Here is a 24,044-nt window from a genome sequence, read left to right as displayed (position 1 = left end):
TTCCTTTTAGGAGAGGCTGTCTTCAGTCCATGATATTTCTTCATTTAATATTGTTGTCAATTTGAGTATTATTTTTAAATTGACATATAGTTGATTTACAATAGTGTGTTAGTTTCAGGTGTACAGCAAAGTGCTTCAGTTTTATATATATGTGTGTGTGTGTGTGTGTGTGTGTGTGTGTGATATATACATGTCATTACAGGTTATTACAAAATATTGAGTATAGTTCTCTGTGCTACAGGTCCTTGCTATTTACCTATTTTATATACATTAGTGTGTATGTGTTAATCCTAAACTTCTAATCTGTCCCTCCTGCCTGCCTTTCCCCTTTGGTAACCATAAGTTTGTTTTCTAAGTCTGTGAGTCTTTTTGTGTTTTGGAAATGAGTTCACTTGCATCAGTTTTTAGACTCCACATATAGGTCATATCATATGTCATCTGTCTTTGTCTGATTTACTTCACTTGGTATGATCATTTCTAGGTTGATCCATGTTGCTGCAGAGGACAGTATTTCATTCTTCTTTGTGGCTAGGTAATGTTCCATCTTCTTTATCCACTCATCTGTAGATAGACACTTAGATTGTTTACCTGTCTTGGCGATTGTATATAGTGTTGCAGTGAACACTGGGAGGCATGTATCTTTTCAAATTAGAGTTTTCGTCTTTTTTGGATATTTAATACATCACTGGATATTTTCTTGTTTGTACGTCGTCATATATCACCTTCTAAGGGGATGTCATTACATATTCTCATTTACTTCTATTGTCCAATTATTCAGCTTCCTGGGCGGTCAGGGCCACAGTGTGAGCTGCTGTCTTCAGTCTCAGAGCTACACCTCACTTTCCTTGATTTTTCTGAAACGTCACTTCTGGGATGAAGCCACGGACTCTGCTTTCTGGAGTGTACTCAGTCCTTACAGTAAATGTAACACTTATTTTATCCCAGCTTCTCCTATTTTAGCAGCTTCAATGAAGCTATTTTTAATGCTGTGCCAAATGTGTATTCACAGATTGCAACCATGGCTAGGTTGTTGGGAAGGATAAATCAGTAAGCTAGGAGGACGGATTGTGCCCGTATGGTTTCTAACTTATTGGTTTTGCTTAGAAACAGAAAATGGCTTAAGAAAACTAACAGTGAACTTCACACTGGTCAGAATGATCATCATTAAAAAATTCACAAACAATAAATGCTGGAGAGGATGTGTATAAAAGGGAACCCTCATGTACTGTTGGTAGGAATATAAATTGATATGGTCACAGTGAAAAACAGCATGGAGGTTCCTTAAAAAACTAAAAATAAGGCTACAGTATGACTCAGCAGTCCCACTCATGGAAATATACCCAGAGAAAATCATAGTTCAAAAAAATTCATGCTCAATGTTCATTATATAGCACTGTTCACAATAGCTGGTACATGGAAGGACCCTAAATACTGCTATCTACCAATAAAAGAATGGAAAAAGCAAAATGTGGTCTATATATACACAATGGAATATTACTCAGTCACAAAAATGAATGGAACTGTGCACTTTGCAGAGATGTGGGTAGACCTAGAGACTGTAATATAGAGTGAAGAAAGTCAGAAAGAGTAAAACAAATATTGTATTATACTGCCTATATGTGGAATCTAGAAGACTGATACAGATGAACTTATTTGCAAAGCAGAAATAAAGACACAGATGTAGAGAACAGATGTACGGATACCTGAGGGGGGAGCAGAGGAGATGAGTTGGAAGATTGAAATTGACACATATACACTATTGATACTATGATATTGCAAGGAGATCAAACAGTCAATCCTAAAGGAAATCAACCGTGAATATTCAAAGAAAGGACTGATGCCAAAGCTGAACCTCCAATACCTAAGGCAAAGAGCGAATTCATTGGAAAAGACCCTGATGCTGGGAAAGATTGAAGGCAGGAGGAGAAGGGGGAGACAGAGGACAAGATGGTTGGATGGCAGCACCGACTCGATGGACTGGAGTTTGAGCAAGATCCAGGAGAAGGTGAAGGGCAGAAAAGCCGGGTGTGCTGCAGTCCATGGGGTTGCAAAGGGTCGGACACGACTGAGTGACTGGACGACAACAACTAAGTATAAAGTAGATAGCTGGTGAGAACCCGCTATATAGCACAGGGAACTCTGCTCAATGCTCTGGAGTGACCTAAATAGGAAAGAAACGCAAGGAAGAAGGGATGTATGTGCATGTATAGCTGATTCACTTTTCTGTACAGCAGAAACTAACCCAACATTGTAAAGTAACTATATTCCAATAAAAACTAATACAAATAAAACTGAGAGTGGACTTGAAATATTCAATCCATTTTTTTTTAAGACAGCTGCGGTGTTTTAGACAGAGCTCAGTCACTGATTCAACAGAATCTCAGTAAGTGCTTATAATATGACTGGAGCTGTGCCATAGACGTGGGGCATAAAAGGGCAGCAGAACAGATGTGAGGATGATAAGTGTAAAGAAGGGGATGGGCATGAAATGACTAAAAGATATAGAAGAAAATGCAGGGTATTATGAGTCGATGTTAAAAGGACCTGATGCAGGAGAGGAGCTTTGGGGAAAGGCTTCCAGGACAAGGTGACATTTGGGTGATTTGTGTTTACAGAACTCCTATGTGGTAAATCACAGTCTGTTAACATTTAATCTGCTTTTAGTAAATGTTGGGGCATATTTGGTGTGTCAGTCAAGACCGGAGGAGCACATGTACTTAATGCATAGAATCTGGGATTAGCAAAGTCACATGGTGAAATGTCCCTTGTCTACAGCCGTGCCTTGCTGGGAAAGCCTTCCCAACAGTGAGCTTAAATGTGTAGGAATGTAGCTTTGATGTGGTTGCAGTTAATGTGCTGGAATTCTTGACAGTTCTTCACAGACCAGTTTCTTCCCAGGCCTGGAATCTCACCACTGCTCCCTTTTAGTAGTGCAAGGAGCGTAATTCTCTCGGGACCTTTGGTCACAGAAAGATCACAGGCCCACTTGTCAAAATACCAAAATTCCAGGATTCTATGTTTGTGGTTAAAGAACAGCCTGAAAACAGAAATGCTCTTAGTTCACAGAGGGGCCTCTGAGCACTAGTCTCTGCTGTATCGGCTGGAACACCGAGCCACAGACCAGGACCAAGTGTGTGGAGTGGACACATGACCTAGAAATCCTCAGTGGTGAGGACTCTGAACATCTACTGCCTTTTCTTCCTAACCTAGCTCCCAAATGTTCGGGTTTTTGTTGTTGTTGTTCCAAAGCTATCTTCTCAGGTGGCACTAATGGTAGAGAACGTGCCTGCCGATGCAGGAGACGTAAGAGATGTGGGTTCAGTACCTGGGTGGGAAGGATCCCTGGAGAAGGAAATGGCAACCCACTCCAGTATTCTTGTCTGGAAAATTCCAAGGACAGAGGAGCCTGTTGGGCTTCACAGTCCACAGAGTCGCAAAGAGTTGGGTATGACTGAATACACGCACACACAAAGCATGCCTTACTTCCCTGAGCAAGGATTAAACCCATGTCCCTTGTATTGAAGTTCAGACTCTTAGCCACTGGAACACCAGGGAAGTCCCCAAACGTTCTTTTATTCACACATGTTAAACTATCCCAAGGAACCTAGATGAATGAAATAACAAGACAGCTTGAGTCCTGTTGCCCTCTGTATTCTTAGGGGCCTGGACGCAGCCCCACCTACATCCCACCCATCAGAGCACAGAGTGCAGCCAGCCAGGCCCCCTCACTGCCCTGGACGCGATTGCTACATGATGTGTTCCTGCCTTCGAGTCCTTCAGCATCTGTCATGATCTTGTGTCTACTTCAACACCTGCAGCCTTTAAATAATTTAATGTGAAAATGGACCACAGTTCAGTGGAAACCCAGCCTGACCATTACCTGGGGTTCCAAGAGTTTCTCAAATATAAAGATTTTTAAGATGAAGGAAGCCGAGTTCATCTGTGGGTTGTGGCCAGTGAGGCCAGGCACAGGCGGGAAGGGTCCGTCTACAGGGGATGAGTGGCCATGTATAGGGCATTTATCTGGCTCAAGATTGTCAAAAGGGCCACTGGCCATATATACACTCTTGATACTATGTATAAAATATTAATAACTGATGACATCCTACCAGATCAGGGAACCTACTCAGTGCTCTATGGTGACCTAAATGGGGAGGAAATTTTTTTTTTAAAGGGTGGGCTATATATGTGTAGCTGATTCATTTTACTGTACAGTAAAAAAACCAGCACAACATTATAAAGCATCTATACTCCAATAAAAATTAGTTAAAAAAATAATACAGTTGGGGAAAAGGGCTATTTTTTTCCAGACAACTGAAGGTTGCTCTCCTCCTCTGCCTCCTGGACTCACAGCCCCTCCTTTAAATGATCAGATTTGATTATCATCAGCCTGCCTAGCCTTTCAAATTAGTTATTCAAGCCATAGTTACTCTCAGCTAAACTAGAAGCCATTTAAAGCCAGGACTTTGAACCTTTTTCTTTTGTTTCCCCAAATGTCTTCTATGGCACTTGTTTGTACTTAAAAGGCATTGAGGAAATGTCTGGCTGATGGATTGAGCTCTCTGTGACCGCCAGATTCCACAAGGCTTTCAGTGGATATCAGGGGTTGAATGGTGTTTGTCAGAAAAACAAATGAACAAACAAAAATAAACAGAGCTCTGAGGTTCAGCTCAAGTTTACTTCCTCTGGGAAGGAATCCTGCGAGCCTCGTCTCCCTCTGCTCACCCCACCCTTCCCTGAACCAGCATAATTGTGTCCATGCTTGTCCATGTTCCTCAGGATGTCTTTGTCCGGATGCTTCAGTCACAGCCACTTGGTACCAATGACACTTTTTTGGACAGATTTATTTTCATGTCTGAGATCCTGCCTTCGTCACTGAGCACTTTGGAGACAGAACTCACACCTGATTCATCTCTCTCATCCCAGGACAGTGGTTGGAGCACAGAAGCGGCCAGATATATAGTTATGAAATACACATAGTAAATAAGAAACACAACAGTGATAAGCACCTTTATTTACCTATCTAGCTCAGTCTCACGTCTCTAAAAGAGTGTGCCAAGTCCGCAAAAACAATGCAGATAACAATGCAGGGTTTTTAGGACAGGAAATGGAAAATGGAAATCTGGCGGCTTCTTTTCCTGCTTTCTGAAAAGCCACAGCACAAGTCACGTGAATAAAAGACATAAATGTCAGCGAATGGATTTATGGGTGTTAAACATGCCAGCTTCTTGGTGTAATGTGCCAGCATTAGTAGTTAGGCTATCCATTTCACTGCCTGCTTCTAACATACAAGTGTATATTTAGAGATGGGAACACGATAGCCCTTTAATAATTAATAATAAATAATTGATATGTACCTCCAGAGAGATGGTTTCTATTATTTCTGGCCTACTGGGTGGTCTCCATTTATCTTTTTTTAAAAGGCTTTATGATTTGGCATCAGAATAGAGGGGAATATGCAGTTCCTTTGAAACATTTTTCCCCCCTGCATACCTAGTGAGACCTCGAGCCTGGAAGTCTTTTAGAAACACACACTTTGTATTTATAGGCTCAGGTATCTATATGGTGAAAATTCTCTTCAATTGGAACACTTTATGTAAAGTCTCCAAAGAGGTGTGTTTAAAGACGGAAAGCATTGCTATTCAGAGGATTGACTTTTTCAAAGTAACTCATTCATATTATTGACTTTTTAAAGTGAAGTTTCTCTACGTGTTTGTTCAGCACTGCAGGTTCTGAAATCACAGGAAGAGTGTTTTACACACATGTTTTGTGATCGTGCTTCTTCATTTTAATTGGGTGGAGTTGACTGCGAGAGAAAGCTTTGGTCACTCTGGTCTGCCCTGGGCCCTCTAAACAGCTGTGTAAGCAGTGGGTCATGGAAACACTGGGCTCACGGCATTTGGATGTCATTCAAGAAGCAGTGTGACTCCACGGCAGGACCTCACTCGTTGCCTAACCCTGTCACTGTTCCTCTGTGGTCATTCTGGAAATCAAAACCCAATAGCAAGGCCTCTGGAGAAATGCTTTTAATAAACTATACAAATCAGTCATCTGAAGAGAAAGCCATCTCTGATACAGTAGTGGTGCATTTCTGCACAGCGATGCCAATTACAGGCCATGGGTATATGACAAGAAGGGGACACGGCGTGGTTGCCACCACAGCTGAATTATAGCAACCAACAGAAAACACACCTGGATGTGTGGGTGATTTCTCTGTGAAAAGCATAGAGCAGCCTCCCCTGCTTCACAACCCCTCTTCAAGTGTCCTTTCCATGAACTTTCCAGATGCTTTGATTTTCAATCATTGTTTTGAATTCACCAACCTAGTGATTGTTTATCTTTTTTTTTTTTTTTTGGCCTCTTTTTGGAAGATAAAATATTTAAAACTTTTTTTTAGATTATGCATTTGCACAAGTTTTGAATTCTTTGGAAATAGAATTACTCTTAATGAAACATCTGAAAACATGAACAAACAATGAGCAAGCGGAGTTCCGTCGAATAATGGTGCTATTGTTAGGTGATTGAACACTTGGGAGATTACTATCATGGTATACTGGCATGTTGGTTAATTCCAGCCATAATTTAACAGTAAAACCTACTTAGGAAGGCAGGAGGCTGAATGGCTTGTCAGACACAGGCGCACATGTGCGCGCACACACACACACACACGCAGCTCACACAATGACAAATTACGCACTGTTTATACACAGACAGAGTTGGCCTTATTTTTTTTCGTAAACTGTGATTTAGGTAATAATGGCACTGTAATTTTAACTCTCTGTGTAGCTTGAATGTTTGCTTAATTATTTTATCACCATTGTATTTAGTGATACTAATGCAGGGTGCCAGCGGAATTTGGCTGTGTGTCCCTAAGTCTTTATTTACAGAAGGCTGGCATTGATTTAGACTTGATAACACAGATCCCATTTCCACTAGATTACTCTCAAATTGTTTGACCAAAGGCTACGGGGACATTTTAGGCCAAGTGAAAACATATAATTAAATTTCCAAGGAGTTTTCACATTCTCTAAGCTGGGGTTTTTGTTTCTTTGCAAGTTTCACAGATTTCCCCAGATGAGGCCAAAGTGCCTTTCACTGCAGTGTTGACATAACTTGTCTGCGTGTATTAGCTATAGACTGTGAGCTCATGGCAGCTGAAAGTATACAAAATGTTGGAAAAGAAGAAGAAAATAGGAGTCTCACATAGAGTTCAAATCTACCTTTTCCAACTAGTCAGCTTTGATAAAGACAGAGTTTTGGAAACTGGAAAAGTTACCTTGATTCTTAACACAACATTCATTTCTTTAAGTGCCTAGGTTCAACAGAAATGCATGGAATTTCATGACTTTTGTGTGGGGATGCCAGGACTCACTGTGTTTAAGACAGTAATGTGTATATGAAATCCTCAGGGATCTTGTTAAAATGTACATTTTCTGAGTCAATAGGTCTGGAGCCGGGTCTCACATTCTGCTGTTTGAGGAATCTCAAGGTGATGGCCATGCCATGCTTCATAGATTGTACTTTGAACAGCAAGATCACAGAGCAGGAGAATTAAACTCAAGACATCTTCTGTAGGTGAAGATTAGGCTTCAAAAATATGCACAGGTGTGAGACGGTTAACTTAAGGAACTGAAAGGCCAGTAGGACTTTCTTCAGGGGAAAGGAACAAATACTGTTTAACCTCTTTGCCTTCTAGCTAACGTTTAACCTTTGAAGGAATGTTATGCATCCCTTCAGCTATTTTCCTTCTGTACACTAATGTGGTCTTGTATATGAATAATTATACAGAAATACGTACGGCAGTGAAAGTGACTTCAAGGTCATAAAGATCCCACGGATTGGCTAGCCTTTGCTGACTTCGTGGTTTTTAACTGAGCTGGAGTCCGCCAGCAGTCTGCCTGCTACATTGTTGATGTTCTTGAAATTTTCCATCCTTCACAAAGGAGGGGTAAGCCAGAAATCTGCACGTCCTTCGGCTTCTGTGGTGCCCGGCCCCCCAGTATGCTTGTGGCTTGATAAAACTTCAGCTTGTTTTAGATAACCACACACAAGACCCGTGGGTTATGATCAGAAAGCCTTGGCTTTTTATATGGCCATTGCGCTTGGAAAACGTCATGCAGCATTAACCTGATCTGGAATAACTTAAATGGCTGATCCTGAGTGCTTGGTGAAATACAGTAACTTTGTGGGACTTGAGTCTCTGGCTTTTCAGTATAGAAAGTACTTTAATAGCTTACGTAATGTTGAGAAATGACTTGAAATAAGAGGGACATTTAATTCAGCTCTTAATTTGGCCTCTATGGTAACACCAGAAGACATGATTTTATTTCGACTGTCAACTATTTACTATTGGAACTATTTTAAAACCCTCTTAAGTAGTTTTTTATTATTATTATTATTTTGTATGGCATCATTTTTCTAAACTATAAGAGTCATCTCCAGACCTAATGTAAAGGGCCTCAAATCAACCAAAATCGTGTGGAGAAAGACTCTTCTAAGGAACAAGTATTGGAAAACATGGATACTCTCTAGATAATGCCATTCTGAGTTGCTGACACTGCCTGTTTTATATTCAGAGACACACACATACACACATACACAACGATTCAGGATGCTTGTTCAGAGCATGGTGAACTATAGACACAGAGTAAGACAGAACACTACAAACATTTTCTCTCTTCTGAAAATCAGACTGTGTGTTGGAAGTAGTTCATGATGCAATGAAATTACAGTGTATTGATTTCTCACAAATAGCCGGGAGGCATGACGGGAAACTTGGCCCCACGTAGTCCATCACGTCTCACTAAGGCACAGTTTACTAATCTGTGAAATTTAGACATTTTACTCACAAAGAATGATATTTTAAATTCAATAGTTTGGGAAACATTAGAGAAGCCTGCAACATGGAACATTGGTAGGGTTGTGGGGAACCCACATCTGTAGGTGATACGCCACTTTGAAAAACAACACGTGCTCTCCAGGCGGCAGCTGCTCCCCTCCTGAACATAAGGCCTCGTAAAACTCTTACACATCTGCACCAGTGCATATGGAAATGTGAATGACAGCAGTATTCATAGGGGCAGAAATGAAGGGATGCGTGTGTAAACCTAAGTGAAAATAGATAGGGGCTGTGATAAGCAATTATGAATTATCTGTTCAGAGGAACACTCTACTCTAGTGAAAATAAAAGAATCCCCATCTGTGCACCAGCCTACCCTATTTGGATTCATGATTTGACATGTGAAATAAATAAGTTGCTGTAATCCATGTAAACTGTGGTTCGTCTAAGTAAAGTTCTAACATGAGTAAAACTAGATATAATATGATAAAAACCATGGAGGAAAACAAGGGATACTTTATTACAGAATACAGGCCAGTGGTTATCTGTAGAGGAACATGCAGGAAATGGGGTTGGAAACAGGCAAATAAGATATTTCACAATTATAACCAATAATTTATTTCTTCAGCTCTGTGATGTATGTTCATCTAAAAACTTTCTACATTTTTTACACATGTTATAAATAATCTTTCACATGTTCAGTGCACACTTATATATGAATACTTATTAATTTAGTTGTATAAATTAATATATAATTTAATATATTTATTTTATTAAATAATGTACAATTTAAAATAACAATAATCATGTAAAATATACAATTATATAAATCAATGTATAATTAAAATAGACATATTTATTATTTTCAATTTGAATTATTACAAATTCAATTTTCTGAATTAAATTCTAACACAAACAAAAGACAGAGTTTGGATATAAATAAGCTACAATATTAAAAAAAAAAATCCATGACTATCCCAAAACATTTACCTTTTGAGTAAAATATAGAAAATAATGTCAGAAAGTGATGCATATTTTAAGTTTTAAAAATATGTTTGTCTTTAAACTTCAGTTTGATAGTAAATACTTAACTGCCATAGACTAAGAAATTGGTTTCCTAGCTTCAGAGATTCCTTTGATTGTTTGGAAGGCCTGTCCCTTATGTGCATTGAATGAATTTTCTCACCATATGGACAGCTTGAAGTAGACATATTAGTTCTTTCTCAAACAAGATTAAATCTTTACTCTTAGGGACCCTGTTGTAGGAACTGCAGGAAGTGGCCTTTCCATAAGTACACATACACAAAGACACACACACAATCACACAGATCTGTATGCTTTTCCTAATGTTCCTTTTTTGAGAAACGTATAATTTCCAGGAGGAAGCAGTAAATGTTAGCTCAAAAATAGCTGCACTATCAGTTCTAAAATAGCGAGGAGGCACATGAATGGGCAGGTATCAGCCATTCAACACCTTTATTCTTTCGCATTTCCTTGATATAAGGACATACTCTGAAATGATGATGTACTTGATATACAAAAGCAGTAAAAATTCAGTAAACAAACTGTCACCCTTAAATTCCGAAGGACATCCTTTGGTACTTGAACTATTCACTGAGAGGGTTCCCGGGTGGCATTAGTGGTAAAGAACCTGCCTGCCAATGCCGGAAACATAACAGACGTGGGTTTGATCCCTGGGTTGCGAAGATCCCCTGGAAGAGGGCATGACAACCCACTCCAGTATTCTTACCTGGAGAGTCCCATGGACAGAGGATCCTGGTGGGCTACAGTCTTAAAGGGTTGCAAAGAGTCGGACACAACAAAACTGACTTAGCACGCAGGCACAACTGTTCACTACAATTAGATAATTAGTTAATAGTAAAGATTCCTTTGTAAGTATATAAATTGTGAACCTCTGAATGAAGATCCCTGCTTTTTCACATCCGCTTGTTTGTGTGTGGCTTACACTGTTCTAATAGAACTGAAATACTTTTTCTGTTGTATAGTGTGTTATACCCACTGCATCAGGGGTCCCTAACCTCTGGGATCTAATGCCTGAAGATCTGCCATGGAGCTGATGTAGTACTAATAGAAATGAAGTGCACAATAACTGTGATGTGCTTGAATCAGCCCAAAACCATTCCCCAGCCCCAGTCGGTGGAAAAATTGTCTTCCGTGAAACTGGTCTCTGGTGTCAAAATGATTGGGGACCGCTGTACTACATTGATTTTGGCATTGCCTATACTTAAAAGCCATGTAGAAATTCTTTGCAAGTGTTAGCACTGGGTAAGAAATCATGTAAGCGGTGTGATATATGAAACTCATAAACAAGAAAACCCATATGTAGGAAAGGAAATTAACCCACCTAGCCAGAGTTTGTGTGGTGAGATTATGATTAATTTCTGTCTTGCTGCTTTTTTTTCAACATTTTCCAAATCTGATTTTATGAGATGTATCTCTCTATAATGGAAAAAAAAAAATAATCACTTATTAAAGTGTCAGTGCTCAAGTGAGAAGTGGGCTGAAGACTGTTTATAGAATTTCAGTTTTATGGGCATGAAGTGTGGCTTTTCATTACATTTCATGTTAAGGAAAGTGGAACCAATTATGTTCCTACGGCATATGAAAAGTTCATACCTTCTAAACATATCAACTTTTACTTTGGCTTCCTAGTGGTTAACTTTGAGACAAGGGGACAAGGGGCTACCTCCTGAGCAGAATATATTACATCTTCTTTGTGGGTGAATTCCCGTTGCGTAACGCACATCTGTAAGCACAGCACAATGAAACCCATGCTAATCCAATTGGGAAAAATCATGCAGCTTCAAAGGGAAACCACCTGGCAATGGAATCAGGCTTATTTGCAAGAAACAAATATATGTCTCGGGATACAGGGTGTATGTTATGTTCTTCTCAGAACTACTATTTTTATTGCTATTATGAATTTCATATTAGGGGCTGTAGGAATTTTTTTTTTCAAATTATGGGTAAAAGTCTATGGGTAAAATAGGGTAAAAGTCTCTTTACACAATGAAAACCAATGTGCTGCTGACACTGTATTAGCACTTCTATTTGTATTTTGTTTGTGTATTTCTTCTTCATTCAGCCTTTGGTAAATGGTTCTAAATTAAGGATTTTAGAGGCTTAAAAGGAAACAGTAAGATTTCCTCAGAGAATGGATGGATAGGAAGAATTTTTTTTTTTGCCACTCCATGTCTATGCAGCTCCTTTTCATTACAAATATCATTAACTTCTGCCACTAAGGCGAATATTCTCTGAATATTTTGTAGTGGAAAACGCTCTATAGCAGAAAATGCTGCTTGGTAGAAGAGTGCACTGATTGTCCATTTCCAGTTTCGTGTTTTCACAAACTAAACACACCCATGTCTCCAGCAGCCAGTTCATAGAGCAAGATGTGACCAGCACTGCAAACCCCTCATGCCTCTTCTAGTTACTAACTCAGTCCAAGGATAAGTCCCACCCTGACTTCCAATACATCGACTTACATAAATAGAATCTGGTAATGGGTGCTTCTGTCATCTGCTGTCTTCTGCTCAACATCGAAGATCCCTCCCTGTTGTTTGTCGTTCCCATCACAGTGTGGTATTTTATTGTTTGAATAAACACAATATGTTTATCCATTGTATTATTGTTGGCCATTGGGGTTTGGGGCCAGTTGGGGGCTGCTGATGAACATTCTTATAAACCATTTTTAATACAAGGAAAAAGAAGCATGGCTTCTCTACTTATTTCTTATGTTGTCTAACAGAAAAAGGAAAGTTTCAAGTCTGTATCCTTGTAAGCAGGTTTTGTGAATAGGAGTCAGCATCGTCATCACTGTCTACTCGACCACTTTTGCTGCGTACCTGCTCTCCGCTGTGTTCTGAGTGATGTCTGGATAATACAAACATGGAAGATGTTTATTGTTCTTGGGTAACTCAGGAATAAGCCTGTGCTTACACGCAGAGCTACAAGGAGCAAGCACCAGACCCCCTGACAGAGGGAAGACTCCTAATTCAGCTGAAAGAAAGATGATAAGTGAAGTCTTTCTGGAGGAGACACGCTGATAGGAGGAAAGGAAGTTGTGAGCAGAGAGGCAGGAGGAAAGGAAGACAGTTGTTGACTGACAGAATTGCAATTAACAGTGAACATTTTTGAACTTTCCAGAAATCACCATGGTGGGATCTGGGGGCTCACATTGGAGGATGATGAAACTGGAAACCAGAAAGAAAACTTAGCTCACTATGTTCCCTGACTGAGGTAGTAGAAATAAAGTGCGTAAAGCATCATGAGGCCAAAGGATTGTTAGAGCACAAAATTTTTCTTGGTTTTTTTTTTTTTTTTTTTACTGCAACTCAGTCTAGTAGCATTGTATCTATAGTGTAATGATAATGAAGAGTTTTGCGGGGTGTGAATAGTGTCTGTAATGGATTCTTAAGGCATGGAATCTCCCCTTCAGTATTATGGGATATGATCTGGTACTTACATATAAGACCACACACATGGCCATAGGTGTTTTGAGAAAATGTGCAAACTGTGCTTTGGGTTATGATCTATAGATGTTATACCACACTGAGAGCATCATACATGGCTTCATAGTGGACACTAGAGACCATATATTCAAGTTTTGTTAAATAAGAGTTGATCCGGTAAAAAACAAAAACAAAAAAAAAAACTTTCAAGAAGACATGATTGTCTTCCTGACTTGGGAAGCAGCTGAATTTTCCTTACATTTTCCGTTTAGCCCTTAGCCTTCCCAGGTGGAATCCACTGAAAGCGTCTCAGAGGTGTGTTCTTGGTCATGCGGAACACTTTCTTCCAGGCAGAGTGAGAGGAAGGCACTCAGAGGTGTGTCTGGGCACCTTGTCTGAGGGTTGAGGTAAATGAACCAGCAACTGCTGATGACTGGAGGCAGGCAGCATGGCACCCAGTTTGCAATCTTCTCACTTCCTTAATTATGGTTTTCGGAATCTATTTATACTATCTGCCTGAATTTTCTGACTATTAAGTAATTGAAACATTGAGCATCACCCCAGCAACTACTGTTTTGGAAAATCTACTGCTATCAGCTTATCATTAAGCTGGAATGTTTAACATGCATTCTTTTATTAAGTCTTCTCACTTACCTAGTGAGATAGTTATATATTTTTACATTCAGTTTTTAAAATACTATGAATAATACAGTGAATGTATAAAACAAATAATCTTCACATAAGTAATTTGACTGCATCATTGATTTACGTTATCATGAATTATCTGAATATCCATTAGTCAGTGAATTTTCTGCTGTGGTAACACAAGGACTGAAACTTTTGGGCTGATACAGAGAAGTTTTATGGATAATATTTTAGATTATATTTACTTATGGATATAATACTTATATAATAAGATTATGTAATACTTATCATAGAATATATAATACTTAGAATATATAATAAGATTATATAATACTTATGGATAGTATTTCACATGTATATGGGAAAGTTTATAACTTTCTCAAAATCTTATGTGAAGAGATTGATGTATTGACAAAAATGTTTTGTTCTCATCCACTTGGATTCTTCATTTTATAAGCTTTGATATTAAGGATATGAGAATTATTTTAAAGTTTGACTTGATTTTCATGTTTTCTGTTTCTGGTATATATGAGCTTCATGGAGCCACTTCTCTCTACATGACATGGTTTTGTCTATTTTCTAACTGCAAGTTCTGACTCATTTAAATGAAGCAGTAGCATTCTTATATTTAAAAAGCTTAGAGTAGCTGCTCTACTGTATGAAATTCCTCTTTCATTAAATTACATCAATTCTTTGTCTCAAGTGTCTTAGCCAATTTAAAATAACACAATACCATAAAACATTTTACAGCAGAGACTTTCAAACTCTTTCTTATTTTGGCTATTGAGTGACATTAAAAGTCATTCTCTTCTTAAAATGAAATAAATGTGCTCAGTATAAAATATAAAAAGTGATGTATCATTGTCAGTAGGATATACACTTTGCCATGCTGCAAAGTGGAAGATATATCTGTGCTTAAATATACTTGACTTTGCCACCCTGATTGTCTCGTCTGATGTTAGAGATGTGATATATGATATTCAGTCCTTTATTCATTCATTCAACAAATCTTTATTGAGTAAGCCCTGTTTGTAAGGCCAGGGATATAAAATAAATAACATCTATGCACTACCCTTGAAGAACTCACCAATATTAGGATGGACAGTACATGCAGTATTGATGAAGTATTGCATTTTTGTCATTAACACAGTTGATGATAAAATGTACTTTCTAATAGAGATATACTCCATGACATGTTGGATCATAACTGGAGTAAAAATAAGCTTCTGGGTGAGAAAGAAAAGGCATCAGAGAGAATATATCAGTTGAGTTGAGGAGGAGGAGAAGAGTCGTGACAAAGAAAATGTGGGGAGAAATTAGAAGCAAAGTGACCTGTGTTAGGATTGGGCAGTAATACCTTATTAGTTGGGTTTCCCTGATGGCTCAGATGGTAAAGAATCTGCCCGCAATGTGGGACACCTGGGTTTGATTCCTGGGCTGGGAAGCTCCCCTGGAAGAGAGCATGGCAACCCACTCCAGTATTCTTACCTGGAGAATCCATGGACAGAGGAGCCTGGCGAGCTGGAGTCCATGGGGTCACAAAGAATCAGAACGAGCGACTAAGCATGCACACACTTTATTAGTCACACGTCATTTCTGAGAACCTGATTAGGTGGCTGTGGTACTGAGAGAGAAAGTGGAAACCAAATGTGTACTCTGCTGCTGCTGCTGCTAAGTCGCTTCAGTTGTGTCCAACTCTGTGCGACCCCAGAGACAGCAGCCCACCAGGCTCCCCCGTCCATGGGATTCTCCAGGCAAGAGTACTGGAGTGGGGTGCCGTTGCCTTCTCCGAATGTGTGCTCTAAACAGCTTAATTCCATGGATACTAGAACACGGCTCTCAAAATGGTCACATATGCTGCATGTTTGATGCAGTTTTTTTTTTTTTTTTTATAGTGTTAAATCAATAGATGATGTCAAGATTTACAGAATCTGAGTTTTGATGTCTTTTCCAAATACAAGTGTAAATTCTTTTATTTTTGTGGAGGGGTAGAATTCCCCTATTTTTATAGTATAATTTGAAACAATAGTTTTAGTGTCTGACAACACATCATTCAATATGCTGCTGCTGCTGCTAAGTCGCATCAGTCGTGTCGGACTCTGTGCGACCCCATAGCCAGCAGCCCAACAGGCTCCTCTGTCCCTGGGATTCTCCAGGCAAGAGCACTGGAGTGGGTTGCCATTTCCTTCTCCAATGCATGAAAGTGAAAAGTGAAAGTGGAGTCGCTCAGTCGTGTCAGACTCTTAGCGACCCCATGGACTGCAGCCTACCAGGCTCCTCCGTCCGTGGGATTTTCCAGGCAAGAGTACTCGAGTGGGTTGCCATTGCCTTCTCCGATCATTCAATATAAACCTATGTATTTTTGTTTTCTTTTTTTAAAATTAATTTTTATTATAGTATAACAGCTTTACAATGTTGTTTTAGTTTCTACTGTACAGCAAAGTGAATCTGCTATACGTGTATATAACTCTCTCTTCTTTGGATTTGCTCCCCATTCAGCTCACCATGGAGCATTCAATACAGGTCCCTGTGCTATCCAGTAGGTTCTCATTATTTATCTATTTTATACATAGTATCAATAGTGTGGGTTTCCCAGGTAGCGCCAATAGTAAAGAACTTTACTGTCAGTTCAGGAGAGAGGAGATGCGGGTTCGATCCCTGGGTTGGGAAGATGCCCTGGAGGAGGGCATGGCAACCCACTCCAGTATGCTTGCTTGGAGAATCCCATGGACAGAGGAGCCTGGTGGGCTACAGTCCATAGGGTCGCACAGAGTTGGACATGACTGCAGTGACTTCGCAAACACACACACATCAATAGTGTATATATGTCAGTTCCAATCTTCCAATTCATGCCACCACTCTCAAGTATAAATTCTGCTGCGAAGCTATGTCTTCCGTTTTGCATTCAGTTTGCTGCGGAGTCACACTTGTACTAGAATGGGCCACATGTTGTAAAATCAGAAGCTTCTTTAAGAAATGAGGTACTCTAGAAGTGATTTCTAAAAATCCATGATGAATGTACTGCTGCTGCTGCCAAGTCGCTTCAGTCGTGTCCGACTCTGTGCGACCCCATGGACTGCAGCCTACCAGGCTTCTCTGTCCATGGGATTCTCCAGGCAAGAACACTGGAGTGGGTTGCCATTTCCTTCCAAGATGAATGTACAGCTATACTATTTCCAAAGACTTTTGGTCATTTCTCTGCTTTTTGTGGTTGAAGTCATGTCCAACATGTACAAAAGACTTACAAATGCTTTTGTGGCCCCAGGACTGATCAGGGGACTGACTTTGATCCAAGCTTTTTCTCTAAGTATTGAGAATGGTATAATATCAAGGAAAGAAGAGGGATTTTATAGCCAAATGCCCCCGAGTTCCAATGCAAGCACGTTAACGCAATAGCTGTGTCACGTTGGGTAAAATCACCTACTGTATCTAAGTTTAATTTTTCATCCTTAAAAAAAATTATAATAGTAGTATCAGTTTATTTGGAGGTTGTGAGAATTTGGAATACAGTGCCTGGTGGAGTCTGGGCAGTGACTGGCTATAGCAGGCGCTCCATTCATGGTATGTGTGTATTTGTGTAGAAATGTAGTCTACTACCCATCTAGCCTCTGCCACAGAGGTGTTTTCCGAGAGAGAGAAATATGGTGAGTTCAACATTGTTGTGTTTTTGAGGTGACCATTCAACATCCAAAGGGAAATATCCAATATCTCTGATTTTCCAATTAGAGACTCTAATTGGAGACTCCAGACTGAGGCATGATGGTGAAGACAGATCCAGAGAAAGAAACATGAGAGGGAAACAAAAAGAAATGGAAATTCAAAGTGTGATAATGAAGGAGATTTCCAGTTAATGGTTCTCACAATATGTTCTTGCTTCTTACCTGTGAGTTTGGTAGACATGCAAATTCTTGTGTCTCCTTCCAGTCAAACAGTCAAGACTGATGTGGGGACACAGAGTTGTAAGAAGCCACCCAGAGGATTCCAGTGCATGCTCTTTTAGAGTTATCACTCATGGCTACTGTAGCTCCAAAACAGAAGGGGCTAAGAATTATGTTTGAGGTATACCCACTTTCAGAAATCTAGAAGAAGAAAAAGGGCAAGTCGAGGAGATAAAGAGTAATAATCTGCAAGGAAGGAAGATAACAACTGGGTTAATTGCTGCATGGGACCCAAAGAAGGATGTTTCCCGAGAAAGGTTTTCAAGACAGTTGAATGGTAGTGAGAACTCAAGGATGATAAGAAATGATATCTTTTTACTTATTAAGAATGGAATATTACTTAACCATTAAAAATAATGAACTTGAGTCATTTGTCGAGATGCAGATGGACCTAGAGTCTGTCATACAAAGTAAGAAAGAGAAAAACAAATATTGTGTGTTAACATAAATATGTGAAATCTAGAAAAATGGTACAGATGAAACTTTTTGCAGGGCAGGATAGAGAGCAGATATAGAGAATGGACGTATGGACACAGAGGAGGGGGAAGGGGTGAATGGAACCAATTGGGAGAGTAGCATTGACATGTATTCACTACTATGTATAAAGCAGATAGCTAGCGGGAAGCTCCTGTGCAGCACAGGGAGCTCAGCTCTGGGCTCTGTGACGACCTAGAGCGGTGAGGTGGTGTTGGGTGGGAGGGACGCTCAAGAAGGAGGAGATATATGTATGCATATAGTTGATTCATCTCGCTGTACAGCAGAAACTAACATAACATTGTAAGTAATTAATTCCATAAAAAAAAAGAAGTTACATAATTTTCAGCTATGTTCCAATAATGAAAGTAATTAGAAATTAGATAATGAGAAGAAAGAAATCATATGAGCAGAGCAATCATTCAAGAACATTCTCTCGAGGAACAGAAAGAGAGAAACATGATGCTAGCTGATGTACTGGGGGGGCAATGTATGGCAAAAAACCCACCATGATATTGTAAAGTAATTAGCCTCCAATTAAAATAAATAAATTAATTTTTTTTTAAAAAGGATCTGCACATATTTAAGGAAAGTCAGAGGGGGAAATGCCCTTGTGTTGGGGAAGAACATTGTTTCAGAATACTTAGATGATATACAGTAAGTTCCTACATATGAACAAATTCCCTTTCGAGAGCACATTCGTAAATCCAATTTGTTCATAAGTCCAACAAAGTTAGCCTAGGTACTCAGCTAACACAATCAGCTATACTTTTCATTCAAATAATACATAAAAAACAAACACAAAAATAAACAAAACGTGCTTAACCTTACAGTAGAGCATCTTGAGAATTACAGTAGTACAGAAGAGCAACCGGCATACCGGGTCTGGCATCGAGTGAACAGACAAGAAGAGCTGCTGACTGGAGGGAGGAGAGGAGATGGGAGAAGGGAGGGCTGAAGGCTTGTCAGCAGCAGCAGACGGAGGGCAGGCTGCAATTTCACTCACGCCTGATGTTGGCAGCACGGGCTCTTATTGCTTGCTGGTTTCAGTTCTATCTACCGTCCTGGAAAACGATCCAGTGGTGTCTGAATCCAGTGATGTCTCTTTTCTCTCATCATAGATGGCGTGGCAGCACTGGATTATGTTCTGAACAGCTTCCGCAGCCCTCATGTACCATTCTGCGTTCAGGTCCTGTGCCGCAACAAGTAACCCTGCCTGCTTAAATAAACAAAGGGCATCTGCATCCCCTGCATGATGCATCTCTTCAGTTCTTCAGTTACTTCTTCTTGTGTCTCTTCATCCTTTCTGCGGGCACATTGGCATCTTTGAAAGCTCTCAAACTTGAAGGTTCTTATGTAGGAGGCTGTATGGGAAACATGGACACAAATGTGGCAGGGATGAATAGGAGTCGGGAGAGAAAAAAGGAGGAGCCGTGGCTTCTGTTTTCAGACAAGAGGGTGGCAAGAGGCACTGAAGCTGAAAGGCAGACTCTGTGCTCTGGAGCCAGATAGTCTGGGGTTCTAATTCTGCTACTTCCTGGTCACATGACCTTGAGAAAGTAACTTCAGGTGTTCCTGTCTCAGGGTCTTCATCTATAACAGTTAGTGGCAGTGCCTGCCTCCCTGGGGTTGTGATGACTAACAAAAACAGGTCTACATAGAGAGCTCATAGAAAGGGTTATAAAAGTGTCAACTAAATAAAATAAATAGAGATGGACATTAAAGAGGTTTTGAAGAGGAGACCCATGAATGCTTGACACAATGACTTTGTTTCTGGTGAATGAGTGAGTGAGTGAGTGAAGTTGCTCAGTCGTGTCCAACTCTTTGCGACCCTGTGGACTGTAGCCCCCCAGGCTCCTCTGTCCATGGGGTTCTCCAGGCAAGAATACTGGAGTGGGTTGCCATTTCCTTCTCCAGGGGATCTTCCGGACCCAGGGATCGAACCCAGGTCTCCCGCCTTTCAGGCAGATGCTTTACCGTCTGAACTGAAGGGTTTGCTGCTGCTGCTGCTGCTGCTGCTAAGTCGCTTCACTTGTGTCCAACTCTGTGCGACCCCATAGACAGCAGCCCACCAGGGTCCCCCATCCCTGGGATTCTCCAGGCAAGAACACTGGAGTGGTGTGTCATTGCCTTCTCCGGAACTGAAGGGTTTAGAGGCCGTCAAATGGACATGACCTTTAAAGGTAATTTTGATGGTTTTACATAGAAATGACCTCTAATGGAAGAGAACACAAATGGGAACTATTTGAGATACATTTCTATGTAAAATGTAGTTTGCACATAATTCAGCATTTTAAATGAGCACTCTGCAACCGAGACCAAATACCAATCATCTCTTGAGGTTTTCTACTATGTACCAACATCAAATCTACATAGGAACAAATGTTACTCCTGCTTTTCTCTTCTATATCAAATGTCCTGAAGCCTTTGTCTCTCTGGAGCGAGGCCGAGTTTCTGAAGGCACATTCCAGTATAAACATCATCGATGGAGTAGAGAAGGACCTGGTCAGTCACATTGTACAGTCTCAGGACCAGGTGGCCGGAGTAGAGGAATCCACCTCCTCCTGCATAAGGCGGGTAGACACCAGTGTAAACAACTTCCGGAATGTAGTACTTGAGTTTCTTATCCCGATGAGTTCCAGCATTATGAATCACGTCACCAATAAACAAATCTTTGGCTTTGTTCCCGGATAAGCTATTCAAGTAATTCAGGAGATGATGGGTGTTCACAAAAACATCATCATCGCCCTTGAACACGAACTCGGCATTTGGACAGGAAGTGCTCACCCACCTGAGAAAGAGTACTTCTTTCAGAGACAAGTTGAAGAATTTATCTCTGTAGTTCCACAAAAGAATGTCTTGGTGCTTCTCACTCTCAAATTTCAGCATATCTGAAAGGTCAGACATATTTAAAATCTCCAAAACCTAAAATCCACTTACAGAAGACTAGGGTCGGGCCCGTGAAGACCAAATGGTCCCAGTGTGGGATGCTACTGACAGCTGACTGTGCATGGATGAGCTAGCAGTGGGCAGTGGTGAGAACCCAGGAAGGCCAGGGTCAAGATATGGTATCCCAAGTGCTGTGCCTTATTGGCTGCTTGCCAGGAAAGGGGGAACTTGGGAATGAGTGGGCCTGGGGTAGTCAATGGAGCAGTGGGTCTTGGTGGGAGGTTAGAGGCAGAAGCATCTGGGGAGGTAATGGGGGAGATGTGGAAGGGGCTGAACTTAGAGAACAGACTGAGCGAGGAGTTAGGTGTTGCCAGGAGAAGATGGGATGAGTGGAGGAGAAACTCTGGATTGCCTTGAGTATAAATAAGAGGTCATATGTGCATTAAAGCATGTGCTTCCTAAGGGGTCTGTGCAAGCATGGGACTGGGACATGCAGGCTCTATCACATAAGCAAGAGATGTTGTTATCCAAGATACCGTTAGTATGTTAGACAGTATATGTATAGGTAATAGAGTGTAAGGCAGGCTTTAGTAAGATAATGAAAGAAATTTCAACATGTCACCCAGTGTACTAGGAATGTCAGCACACACTCTTATTTCATCTTTATACCCTCTATAAACAAGAAGCAGGTCTAGTGATTATACTCTACAGATCAGGAAACTGAGATGCCAAGGTGCTGAGTAGTTGTCTTATATCCTATGGGTGGTACAGGCCAGATTCAAGTCCATATCTTTTTTCTTTTTACTGTATGTTGGAATATAGTTGATTAGCAATGTTGTGTTAGTTTCGGGTGTACAGCAAAGTGGTTCAGTTATACTATACATGTATCTATTCCTTTTCAAATTCTCAGGTCCACATCAGTTGATTCCAAAGTCCATTCTCTTTTCACGTTATCAGAACAAATACTGCAGGATGTTAAGCATGCTAAAATGCCCTATGATCAGTTGTAGGAAGTACTCAAAAGAATGGGGTTGCCATCCCATTTTTTTAAACATGGAAATCCCTTTCTCTCTAGCTTTCTTTAAGGTGACAGGTTAGATGCTCTAATTGGAGAACACAAATATACAACCTAAAGTGTAACCCAAGAGTTAACCACTAAGTGATTTTTGTTTTGTTTTGCTTTGCTTTACAATTTGGAAGCATTCATTTCTGGACTGGTATATCCATTCCAGGTTTATATCCATGTCTAATTAAAGAACCAACAAAGACACTAACCAATTAACGATCATGACTTGCCCTGCCAGTTATCTTTGTTCATATTAGTACTCTAATTCAATCAAACTAGGAATTTGCAACTAGTTATATCAAGTAAAAGAAGAGAGTTACATAGACATTGCTTGTGTGTTTTCTTTGGACTTTTTCAAAAGTCCCTGACAAAAATTTCAAAGCCTCTGTCCTTGTGATGTAAAAGTTGTTCTTATATTGACTAGATGAAAAAACATTACTAAGCAAAACCTCTGAGGAGAATTTATAGTCAATCTTTACCAACATAGATTATCATTTGAACGAAATCAAATGCTGTTTGCAGTTTTGAAAGTATTCAGTAGTTCTCCATGGCTTAGGAAAGTTCCCTAAGCCTGTGAGTTTCGCAGATGACAAAGTGCTTTGCTGTTTGTATGTTATTCTCTTTCTTGAGGTGATGGTTCTCAGAACAGTCAGCAGCATCAGTATCACCCGGGACCTCATTAGAGATGCAAATCCTTCAGGCCCACCTCATACCTGCTGAGTCAGAATTTCTGGGAGTTGGGCCCAGCAATATGTGTGTCAATAAGTCCTCCAAGAGATTCTGGGGCACATCAAAGTCTGAGAATCATTGTCTTGAAGTTGGTCAGATTGTAAATGCAGCACAGCAGTCCTGGCATCCTGGTGAATCTGTAATTTACTAAATAGTAACTAATAATAGATCTACAAAAGAAACTTTTTTTACAGTTGTTTTTCTTATCCCTAAGACATGTAAAAAGCATCTCTGATTGCCAAAATATTGCTCCATCTTCATTTCTTTTAACTGTGTATATTTTTGGCAATCCTGGGTCTTTGTTGCTGTGCGCGCTTTCTGTGGTTGCAGTGCGCAGGGGCTACTCTTTAGTTGTGGTGAGTGGGCTTCCCATTGTGGTGGCTCCTTTTTCTACTGAGCACTGAGCTCTAGGACACTTGAGCATCAGTAGCTCTGGCTAGGGCTTAGTTGCCTCAAGGGATGAGGAATCTTCCTGGGACCAGAAATTGAACCCGTGTCCCGTGCATTGACAGGTGGATTTTCCACCACCGGACCACCAGGAAGTCCAATTGCTCATTCTTTAAACACTTCCTCCTCCTGGATATTTTCCTCAATTCTCCCAGCTAGAAAATCTTATATCGTATTCTTTGTAAGTTTAAAAGGAAATTTTGCTTTGTGCAATACAATTGTGAAATCTACTTGGTGTGGATTCAAGAGCTTAATTACCTCTGGAGGGATAAAACCGAATACCCAGATTGCAAAGCCAAGAACAAGTTTCCAGAGTATCAGTTGTCTGTTCTGGGTGACCCTTGTTATCACACACAGGTCTTGGGTGACAGAGAGCTTGGAGGTGTTGTTTGACGGCTTGGCGGGACCCACTGCAGAATCCTTGCACCAAGCATCAAGGAAGAGTCTTGTCTGGATAGTCTCACCTTGGTTGCCTTTACCAAAGCTCAGTAGTCCTTGGATAAGAGGTGACTGTGTTAGATTGCTAGGCTGCCATAACTAAGTAC

General features: G+C 40.3%; 1 protein-coding gene and 1 pseudogene across 8 annotated transcripts in view; one reads left to right on the top strand and one right to left on the bottom strand.

The window, feature by feature from the left end:
• Window positions 1–24,044, top strand: part of RBMS3 (RNA binding motif single stranded interacting protein 3) — an 802,823-nt gene that overhangs the window by 206,843 nt on the left and 571,936 nt on the right. The window lies entirely within an intron of this gene.
• LOC113880429 lies at window positions 20,515–21,304 on the bottom strand (annotated as a pseudogene).

This window comes from Bos indicus x Bos taurus, chromosome 22 (assembly GCF_003369695.1).
Source record: "Bos indicus x Bos taurus breed Angus x Brahman F1 hybrid chromosome 22, Bos_hybrid_MaternalHap_v2.0, whole genome shotgun sequence".
NCBI classification, from domain to species: domain Eukaryota; kingdom Metazoa; phylum Chordata; class Mammalia; order Artiodactyla; family Bovidae; genus Bos; species Bos indicus x Bos taurus.
Note: the sequence above shows the minus strand (reverse complement) of the source record. Positions and strands in the feature narration are given on the sequence as shown.